The 11,971-nt window shown below is 45.4% G+C and overlaps 1 pseudogene; it reads left to right on the forward strand.

The window, feature by feature from the left end:
* The first annotated feature begins 11,633 nt into the window (after positions 1-11,633).
* On the forward strand, positions 11,634-11,751 carry LOC126185552 (5S ribosomal RNA; annotated as a pseudogene).
* The last annotated feature ends 220 nt before the right edge of the window (positions 11,752-11,971 follow it).

An 11,971-nucleotide genomic window follows, 5' to 3' on the forward strand; every position in this document is an offset into this window, starting at 1 on the left:
TATATGCAAATGATCTGACGGACAAGGTGAGCAGCAAACTGCGGCTGTTTGCTGATGATGGTTTGGTGTACGGGAAGGTGTCTTCGTTGACTGACTGAAGAAGGATACAGGATGACTTTGTCAAAATTTCTGGTTGGTGTGATAAATGACAGCCAACTCTAAATGTACAAAAACCTTAAGTTAATGCAGATGAGTGGGAAATAAGCACTGCCGTAATGTTCGAATACAGCGTTAGAATACGGCGCTTGACACAGTCTTGTCGATGGAATATCTTGGCGTAACGTTGCAAAGTGATATGAAATGGAACGATCATGTAAGGATTATAGTAGGGAAGGCGAATTGTCGGCTTCGGTTTATTGCGAGACTCTTAGGAAAGTGTGGTTCATCTGTAAAGGAAACAGAGTATAGAACACTCATGTGACTCATTTTTACTCATTGCTCGGGTGTTTGGGACCCCCACCACATGACATTAAATGAACACATCGAAGCAGTTCAGAGGGGTAACCAGCATTGTTACCTGTAGCTTCGACTAGAACGCAAGCATTGTGGAGATACTTCGGGAACTCAAATGGGAATTCCTGAAAGGAAGGCGACGTTCTTTTCAAGGAACACTGTTGATAACATTTAGAATACCGGCATTTGACGCTGGCTACTGAATAATTTCACTGTTGCCAACGTTCGCATAAAGACCACAAAGGTAAGATAAGACAAATTGGGGCTCGTACTGAGGCATATACATTCCTGGAAATTGAAATAAGAACACCGTGAATTCATTGCCCCAGGAAGGGGAAACTTTATTGACACATTCCTGGGGTCAGATACATCACATGATCACACTGACAGAACCACAGACACATAGGCACAGGCAACAGAGCATGCACAATGTCGGCACTAGTACAGTGTATATCCACCTTTCGCAGCAATGCAGGCTGCTATTCTCCCATGGAGACGATCGTAGAGATGCTGGATGTAGTCCTGTGGAACGGCTTGCCATGCCATTTCCACCTGGCGCCTCAGTTGGACCAGCGTTCGTGCTGGACGTGCAGACCGCGTGAGACGACGCTTCATCCAGTCCCAAACATGCTCAATGGGGGACAGATCCGGAGATCTTGCTGGCCAGGGTAGTTGATTTACACCTTCTAGAGCACGTTGGGTGGCACGGGATACATGCGGACGTGCATTGTCCTGTTGGAACAGCAAGTTCCCTTGCCGGTCTAGGAATGGTAGAACGATGGGTTCGATGACGGTTTGAATGTACCGTGCACTATTCAGTGTCCCCTCGACGATCACCAGTGGTGTACGGCCAGTGTAGGAGACCGCTCCCCACACCATGATGCCGGGTGTTGGCCCTGTGTGCCTCGGTCGTATGCAGTCCTGATTGTGGCGCTCACCTGCACGGCGCCAAACACGCATACGACCATCATTGGCACCAAGGCAGAAGCGACTCTCATCGCTGAAGACGACACGTCTCCATTCGTCCCTCCATTCACGCCTGTCGCGACACCACTGGAGGCAGGCTGCACGATGTTGGGGCGTGAGCGGAAGACGGCCTAACGGTGTGCTGGACCGTAGCCCAGCTTCATGGAGACAGTTGCGAATGGTCCTCGCCGATACCCCAGGAGCAACAGTGTCCCTAATTTGCTGGGAAGTGGCGGTGCGGTCCCCTACGGCACTGCGTAGGATCCTACGGTCTTGGCGTGCATCCGTGCGTCGCTGCGGTCCGGTCCCAGGTCGACGGGCACGTGCACCTTCCGCCGACCACTGGCGACAACATCAATGTACTGTGGAGACCTCACGCCCCAGGTGTTGAGCAATTCGGCGGTACCTCCACCCGGTCTCCCGCATGCCCACTATACGCCCTCGCTCAAAGTCCGTCAACTGCACATACGGTTCACGTCCACGCTGTCGCGGCATGCTACCAGTGTTAAAGACTGCGATGGAGCTCCGTATGCCACGGCAAACTGGCTGACACTGACGGCGGCGGTGCACAAATGCTGCGCAGCTAGCGCCATTCGACGGCCAACACCGCGGTTCCTGGTGTGTCCGCTGTGCCGTGCGTGTGATCATTGCTTGTACAGCCCTCTCGCAGTGTCCGGAGCAAGTATGGTGGGTCTGACACACCGGTGTCAATGTGTTCTTTTTTCCTTTTTCAGGAGTGTAGATAGTCGTTTCTCCTTCGCTCTATTTACGATTGGAACTGGAAAGTAAATGACTAGTATTGGTACAAGGTACCCCCGTCTGGGGTCATTCAAAATATTCTTAGCAATTGTGGACTCATGCTCAAAACATTACACTCAAGTTTCGCACAAAAAAAATGGAGAACTAAACATGAGCAACTGTATGATTCCCTTTATACCGTGGAGCATAAGTGGGTCCATGAGTATCCGAAGGAAATGGAGCTCCTTGCAGTTATACCTAGACGCTACTGAGACCCGTCTTGTTAGCTGAAGTTTGATGTGACAGCAGTAATCATTAATTAATTTTACTCCACCTCTCACACAATCATTAGATCTACAAACGAATGCAGTAACATTATGTACTCAGAAGAATGTAGTTGAATGCTGATCTTGATGTGTCATCAACTGAGAAGGCAGGTATTTAAATTGTCGAGAATTCAACCTAGGAAGTGTCTAAAACATTTTATCTTACAAATACACTACACTGGGTGGTTAGAGTTAAACTTTCGGTACGTGAGCCAGAGTAGACACGAAACCATTTACGTGTGAGCACTCAACTTTATAGGAACCATGTTCAGACGGTCCACTGCAAGACTTGCGTTGTTAGTGACGTTAGTGTCATGACTTGCCTTTAGGCGCCGGTACTGGTATGGCGAGTTAGGGTTGAAACACAAGCATCAGTGAGCATTACAGATGCAGACAGTCGGTACTAGTCTGGACAAGGTCAGCAGGGCTTTACTTGTAAAGCTGTTTTATGAAAACAACAGCAACTGCTCTCCTCGAGTATCGACGCGCCGGAGGAATACAGAGAGGTCCTCTTTCTGCACCGGGGTTGAAGAACATGATGCGGAAGTTCGAATTAACTGGAGATTTGGGAATTTCTCGTAGGAGAGGCCGATTGCCACTTGCGCAACAAATTGTTGAAGAAGTTACTGTTGCCATGCCTGAGAATGCTGGACGTAATGAGCGATCTTCAAGCAGTGCACGAGCTGTGTCACGACAGCTGAACATTCGATGGTCCACCGTTCAAAAAGTGTTGCGAACAATTGTGAAATGGTATCTATAGTGCGGTCCAAGGCTGTCGTGGATGCGGGTGATGGTCACATTGAGCAGCATTTGTACCCTGGAACGCAAAAATAGGATGCAATTAATATCACCCTCTCATTTGGAAATATGTGGAAATTTAAATGCATTTCTTTCAATGGTTTATTCGTTATTTCTGTTCCGCATGTCCTTACAAGCGTTTCCACAAAGTTTCATTGTTCTACTATCACTCGTTTTTCAAGGGTGCCCTCTCAAGCAGCGAAAGTTTAATTATAACCACACTGCACTTTCAAATACATGAGATGCTATAAAGAGTTTTTACAAATGCTTCAGTGATAAAGTAACTGTGTCTTCAGCAATTGAAATGGGTGTCCCTTGATTTCTAGATTAACTTACGTATATTCCACCGTTGATGTTAGGTCATTCTGTGACACTCTACCGCCTATGAACTTTGTTTAGACTGCCGTTTTATATTTATTATTTTTAACTAGACAGAGTGGTTCTTAAAATTAAAGCGCCGAAACAGATGAGGAAGATGCCATATTAGACGACATACAGCGAAATGGATATATTCGTTAGTGCCAGTTTCAAAGACTGTGTTGATCACGCCACAAACTAATGCATCCTGCGCCCTGCTGACCGTTCCAGTGCAAAATTCCGCAAGAGAAACTTACACCTTAGAGTCAAGGCACTGTCTTAAATCATCTAGACCCTCGAGACTTTATGCAAAGAGTTCCTCAAGGCAATAAAACATATCGTAAGCAAAGTTCGTTTAGAAATCTTTATTGTACGCTCTAAAGATTGCGGGTAAAAATCTCTTCAGTCGACGTGTAGGCACATCACCCAAATGGGGAAAAATGCTAATCTTAAATCTAATGATAACGAGGATCTGTGTTTCCGCCAATATGGAACGATGGTAGATAAGAATGGAGCGTCAGCGTTGGGTCATACTGGTTCCACCTTCTTCAGGACACGGGGGATACTACTTCTGGCAGTTACTTCATCTGGCCGCAATTTTTCTGTACCTTGGAAATTGAGTAAAATAACCTTACTTTGTGTTGTTAATGAAATCTCACTAGCTGGACAATTTTCCCGCTTCTGAAGCGCTTTATACCTGTATCAGAATAACAGAATGATAAATATATACTTATTTACCATAGCAACAACCACTCAGCTGCCTCAGATTCCGGTTACGAAAAATACTTGCAGATGACAATTGCAGCCCGTAAGCTAACTGTTGTGATTCATGTTGGCGTGAATTTTATTTCTCTGTGTAACATGTTTATTTCACGTAGTAAAATTTCCGGAGCTAGCGGCAAATGTGTGCAAAAAACTGATAACGGTGTTACGACACTGGAATGCGTATTCAGTACGACGCGTTAAGGGGCAGTGTGTGAACGTATGCGGTAACTAACGACGCAGCTGTGGCTACCGCAACCGTAATGCGCTTGCGGGTAATTGAGAACCTTTATTGGTCCTTTCAGTCCTCAGCTGTACTCGGCAGCAACTTTCTTTGTTATCCTGATCCAGGTGTAGTCTTTAAGCCTGTGCTAAAGTCATGGAACTATCGTACCTATACCTCGAGTAGTTGCAATAACACTGTCGTCTGACTGCGGATCTTAGAAAAAATTGTCAGAACATTGACTTACCTTGTTTTTTGTATCGATAAAATAAACGTCGTGTGATAAGGGCCTCCCGTCGGGTAGACCCTTCGCCTTGTGCAAGTCTTTCGATTTGACGCCACTTCGGCGACTTGCGCATCGATGGGGATGAAATGATGATGATGAGGACAACACAACACCCAGTCACTGAGCGGAGAAAATCTGCGACCCAGCCGGGAGTCGAACCCAGGCCATTAGGATTGACATTCTGTCGGGCTGACCACTCAGCTACCGGGGGCGGACTTTGCATCGATGAAGTTACTTAGTTGTTTTGAGAGTAGATTTAGAAGCTACCATTCCACTCTTGATAACATCATTTCATCGAATATTGTTACATAACTGTTTTTTATACGAAGAGAACAGTCTGATAAGAAAGTCTGGTGGGTTACCTTGAAGCATAACACACGGTATGATCCGAAGTATCCAGACACACATATGAAATTGCAGCTAGTATTTGGTAATAGGCCCATCCCATGTTATGGTGCCTAGTACAGAATAACAGTACCTACAACTTGCAGACAAAGCGCAGTTTTACACAGCTTGGTTAATAAACGTTTTGTGGGGGGTATCAAACTATTCTTCGGGAGAAACTGAATGTTGTCGATTGCGACCTTTATTTTCAACCAAAAGTCTGTATTCCAAACTATCTCATATTTTTCACTCTTTTTCAGTTTGCAGTTCTGTGCAGGCCAGACCATTCGAATCATGAAACCCATACCAGGTGATCAAAAAGTCCGTATAAATTTCAAAACTAAATAAATCACGGAATAGTGTAGATAGAGAGGTAAAAATTGACACACATGCTTGGAATGACATGGGGTTTTATTAGAAGCACCCCATACTGCTAGACGCGTGAAAGATCTCTTGCGCGCGTCGTTTGGTGATGATCGTGTGCTCAGCCGCCACTTTCGTCATGCTTGGCCTCCCAGGTCCCCAGACCTCAGTTCGTGCGATTATTGGCTTTGGGGTTACCTGAAGTCGCAAGTGTATCGTGATCGACCGACATCTCTAGGGGTGCTGAAAGACAACATCCGACGCCAAAGCCTCACCATAACTCCAGACATGCTTTACAGTGCTGTTCACAACATTATTCCTCGACTACAGCTATTGTTGAGGAATGATGGTGGACATATTGAGCATTTCCTGTAAAGAACATCATCTTTGCTTTGTTTTACTTTCTTATACTAATTATTGCTATTCTGATCAGATGAAGCGCCATCTGTCAGACATTTTTTGAACTTTTGTATTTGTTTGGTTCTAATAAAACCCCATGTCATTCCAAGCATGTGTGTCAATTTGTACCTCTCTATCTACATTATTCCGCCCGACGCACCTGTTTCGGTCCCCTGTATATACTCCATGATCATCAACGCAACTCCGCAATTCGCATACAGACAGTCGTAATACGTGTCATGTATCGTTTTCTAAAAAAAAAAAAAAAAAAAATTGCGGTGTTTTCACATGGAAGAAATGGACAAGGGATGCTCCCAATAATGCAGAACAGAGTAGACAAACCCCTTCCGTACATTTTCATTAGGGGATGGGTTTAGTGATAATGCTAGCCAGTGGAACTGGTGAGAAACATGATGATGCCATTGGATAATGTGAGATCCGTCTGCATGGACAGTGTCCTTTGTAGCTTCGAGATGATGCAGGAACGAAGAAAAATGGTCTGGATGATGCTGAAGTACCTTCAACTCTTCCTTTATATCTTACTAACAGCACCACTGTGAGGTCACTGTTGCTCCACACAAGCGAAGTTGCTCCTGTGTGCATCAAACTGTGTATATCAGCACACTAATAGTTGCCACTCTCTGGGTGCACGCCGCTCTGACAAATGATCGTCACTGTTTCTAGACAGAGTTTGCTGTAGTCGCTAAACACATGTTTGTACTGCTCAACCCCTCAGTTACGTCTTTCAGTATACCATTGGAGGGGGGTTGCGTGGTGATGAGGTGTGAGAGGAAACTTGGCCAGTGATACTCCAGTTCGAAGCCCCATTTCCAGAAAATGGTTCTTGGTGGTTCTAGTCCACATTCTGGATGTGACATAGGTTTTAATTTGTGCTGCAGTCTACAGTGGCTGCTCGCCTGATGTATTGTTCCATGAGTGAATCTACGGGATGTATCATAAGTAATAGCAAAAACTGACACAAGCGAAAGTGTACGATTATAAAAACGATAACATTCCAGCAAACATGGGTTTTCAAACGAGCCGTTTTCTAATTTCCCATCTAATTGGGCCTGATTTCATTCGTGACCCATCATTTGGGAATATGGTAGATCCATGATCGAGCACCTGTACATTTTACTACTCACTATTCCAGCTAACTGGGCCAAAATGGAAAAGGGTGGAGCGGATGAGTGATTATGGACAACTGTAACACTTTAAGCATTTATTTCAAAATTATATGTCACACCAAACTTAGTCACTCGTAACCCAACAAAAATATTCAATTCATTTATCCCATACAGTGTACATATTTCCATTGAAATTATTTCCTAAAGGAAATCAGTATTTAAATAGTCGTATTACAGTTATACCAATACTGGTAATAAAATTTACACGTTAACTTCTTAAAAATTTGAACCTATTATACAAGTCTTTCATTTATTGGTCTTCGTTAGAAATTTCATTTACCTTAATCTTACCTAAACCAGGAAGTAACTGCCTCCTTTCCCCGCTTACTCATGAGGCAGAATAGGCTTACGCAAATCAATTTACGAGAATATACAAGAGACTATACAAATATTGTTTAGGACTTACAGATGATTCAGTGCTAACCAAATGATCTTAATGTTCACTAACATTAGTTTTGATACAATTAGAAACGGAACATTGGTTCCCTATTACAAGTAGTAACGTGTGGTTGTGTCACGACCGCTGCTCCATCGCACGCCTTGTCCTTCTATGTGCTTCCATCCGTCTACTTCAGTCCACAAAAATACAAGACAGTGTCAGCTTTTACACTTGAAACAGTTTAGTATCCGACACTAGAAACAGCAATAATTTTCAGAAGGCAAATAGCTTCATCTGCTGCCATTTGACAACACAGCCTCTAGAAGAGGCCGTTACCAGCGTGATTAATGAAACACCAGACACCAGTGAGCATCAGCTCACTCCTTAATAAGTGACAACTCCTACTTCACGAATCTCTTTAGAACAATACATTCAGTCAACCATTTAGTCCCTAAGTCGAAGGCTGCACAATTCACAGAAAACAAGGCTTTAACCATAGGGAGGAGCAATGTGATACCAACGCACCATAAGTTAATCTCCCAGAAAGATGATGGGACTATAATATTGGCGAATGACAATACCTTTCACAAACCTACAATTAACACTTCTCGTATCGGGCCACTTACGACACGTTACATGCACCGCTGTGTGCTTTGAGTCACCGTGCCTCTTACTTCCTCCGTGCAGTGTAGCCTCCATCAAGTAAACACCGACGCACTCGCTTGGCTCCCCGCTTTCCACACAAGCCCCAGTTCCATCCATCTCCGTGCGTCCACCCGCTCTCTCCATAACCACCGATCTTTGTCATTCAAAGCTTGTCTATTTCACAGATAAATTCCTTTCCTTCTCAGAGAAGCTCCATTGAGTGCCAAGGAGGGGCGTACAGTATGACTGGCCAAGCTTTCCCACTCGAGTCTTGCGGTACTTAAGCCAGCCCGTCCTTGAACGGACGAAGTGAGACGCTCCGTAGGAATTCTTCCTACTGTCAAGTGGAGATGCTCTCGTAGTTACATGTCCCTTTGCAGGGCCGTGGCAGTGCAGTCGAATTCTAAAATTGCGGTACTAGTATCTATGTTTTACGTAATGAAAGGAAAGAAATTTTTGTTGTGGACTGACAAGACAGCCAGTCCACAGTGACGGGTAACCGAAAGGCACGCGTACACACACGCCGGCTGACGTGAGGTCTGGAACAGGATACGTAATGAATGCTATAAAGAAAAGTACGTAGCTTCTATAATACTTATCTTTAATCCATCATTGTGGTACATCATTCTTGATTATACAAGTGAGACTCTCTCCAGAAATGGTTAATGGCGCCTTGCTAGGTCGTAGCCATGGACTTAGCTGAAGGCTATTCTAACTACCTCTCGGCAAATGAGAGAAAGGCTTTGTCAGTGTAGTCGCTAGCAAAGTCGTCGTACAACTGGGGCGAGTGCTCGTACGTCTCTCTAGACCTGCCGTGTGGTGGCGCTCGGTCTGCAATTACTGACAGTGGCGACACGCGGGTCCGACATGTACTAATGGACCGCGGCCGATTTAAAGTTACCACCTAGCAAGTGTGGTGTCTGGCTGTGACACCACAACTTTTTGTGCAAATAATTTTTACATGGGATGCCATTATAGCGTGTTTATTTAAGAAACACCGTAAAATGAACTTGTTCACACTGATTATAAGCTAACTATTAACGGTACGAGAGCAAGGTCTACCACATGACGGGATCGAAAGACGTCCTATTGACGGTGTCGACTATGGCGCATAGTCTGCGATTTGAGCGTACAGTCGGTATAGTTCGTATAAGATCGTACATCTTCTGTTGTTCCAAAGTTATTCATTTATTTATTAATATCAACGTTTCCTCAGATGACCAACCGCTTCTGTAGCCAGCGTGGGAACCTACCGCTCGCTCCTACTCCATACGTACTGGAGCGCTGATACATTTGCTTCACGTATGTGAAATAGCGGAGCTGAAAATAAGGTGAAATGCTCTCTTATCTGCAAATAAGGGCTACCTCACATACTCCAAGACATGGATAGGTCGAGCAAGGACTGTACCTTGATCACCAGTATCGCCTAACAGCAAATCTATGAATTTTTCTCTCTCAGGTCATCTCAAATGTGGGATCTGCAGCACTCCCGTTGATACAGTGGAGCAGCTAATTTTACAGTCTTGGAAGACTTTTGAGAAGTTAACTCATTGCAGAGATGAGTACAGTATTCATGCAAATACGAGGAAGACACACTGAACACCTCTTTTAACAGGTAAAGGTGTATATTAAATCGTAACATATAAAGTAGTATTCAGTTTCTTGTTAAAGTAAGCACTGTTGGGTCAGGTCCTAATCGAAAAGTCTACAGTTGTGCTAACGGCCGGCCGTTGTGGCCAAGCGAATCTAGGCGCTTCAGTACGGAACCGCGCGACTGCTACGGTCGCAGGTTCGAATCCTGCCTCGGGCATGGATGTTTGTGATGTCTTTAGGTTAGTTTGGTTTAATTAGTTCTACGTTCTAGGGGACTGATGACCTCAGATGTTAAGTCCCATAGTGCTCAGAGCCATTAGAACCATTTGCTAACGAGGACAATACTTCATACGCAAGTCAGTGGGGGATCATAGCCAGGTATTTGCAATTGTCTCGCAAACGGCTCGTTTGCAGATCCCTGTTTATGGGAAATTTAAGCTTCTTTCGTTGGATTCTTTCACCTGTGTCAGTTTTTGCTATTAATCATGATAAAGCCTGTATGCATCTCTTATGTCAGAAATCGCAATGACTAAGATATGTACCATCCTTAGATACATGACCCTCATTCTCATACCCAAATAATACGTCACATTCGACATGTCAGGTAGCTTTCCTGGCCTGCACACACATAGGTACACACAGGCCCATGATACCTCCTGTATGAAACTGAGTTAAAAAATGGTTCAAATGGCTCTGAGCACTATGGGACTTAACTTCTAAGGTCATCAGTCCCCTAGAACTTAGAGCTACTTAAACCTAAATAACCTAAGGACATCACACACATCCATGCCCGAGGCAGGATTCGAAACTGCGACCGTAGCGGTCGCGCGGTTCCAGACTGTAGCGCCTAGAACCGCTCGGCCCTGAGCGAGGTGGCGCAGTGGGTAGACACTGGACTCGCATTCTGGAGGACGACGGTTCAATCCCGCGTCCGGCCATCCTGATTTAGGTTTTCCGTGATTTCCCTAAATCACTCCAGGCAAATGCTGGGATGGTTCCTCTAAAAAGGGCACGGCCGACTTCCTTCCCCATCCTTCCCTAATCCGATGCGACCAATGACCACGCTGTCTGGTCTCCTTCCCCAAAACAACCAACAACCAACCAACCGCTCGGCCACCACGGCCGGCAAACTGAGTTAACTGCGTGAAATATGTCCGTCAGTGCTGTTACGGAATGTCTACAGTGCTTACTAACTTAGTTCACTGCTCGAAACAGCACTTCCCTCATTTGGCAAGTCAAATACTGCTATAATGGGCTCAAGTTTTTCAAGCTCAGTGCTGATTTCGTGTTATGTCTATGACATGCCAGTTTGAGTAAATGTTGTGAAGGCTCCTCAGGTGGTGTGGGATGCAGGCAACGGGTCCTATAAATGCAAATCTATGGCAGTATCACAGTAATCACGAAAACAAAATTGAAGTTGGTGCCGTCGATGGGATCCCTTTTGCCGCGAATGGTGTAATGAGCCCAGCCGATCGTCTGACAGACAGCTCCCAGATTTGGGGTTTCTTACATTCTTTGGTGCCGACGATGAGACCCTTTGCCGCGATTGGTGTAATGTGTGTTTGCGTTTGCATGCTGTGCTGTAGGGTAATAAAGAATTTCGTATTGGTAACTGGAAAGAAGTTATGACCAGCGTCAGGCTTTCTGTGCTGTTCGATCAGGCATATCTATCGCTGGATGTAAAAGTTCACTTAACAGCTTATGATCAGTCACGAGAAAAACTTTTCTGCCAGGCAGATAGTGACGAAATTTCGTAACGCCATATATGAGGGCTGCCAACGGCCTTGCTGCAGTGGTAACACCGGTTCCCGTCAGATCACCGAAGTTAAGCGCTGTCGGGCTGGGCTAGGTCTTGGATGGGTGACCATCCGGTCTGCCGAGCGCTGTTGGCAAGCACGGTGCACTCAGCCCTTGTGAGGCAAACTGAGGAGCTACTTGACTGATAAGTGGCGGCTTTGGTCTCGTGAACTGACATACGGCCGGAAGAGCTGTGTGCTTACCACATGCCCCTCCATATCCGCATCCAGTGACGCCTGTGAGCTGAGGATGACACGGCAGCCGATCGGTGCCGTTGGGCCTTCCAAGGCCTGTTCGGACGGAATTAAATCTGAT

Source organism: Schistocerca cancellata, chromosome 4, assembly GCF_023864275.1.
Source record: "Schistocerca cancellata isolate TAMUIC-IGC-003103 chromosome 4, iqSchCanc2.1, whole genome shotgun sequence".
Classification (NCBI taxonomy): Eukaryota; Metazoa; Arthropoda; class Insecta; order Orthoptera; family Acrididae; genus Schistocerca; species Schistocerca cancellata.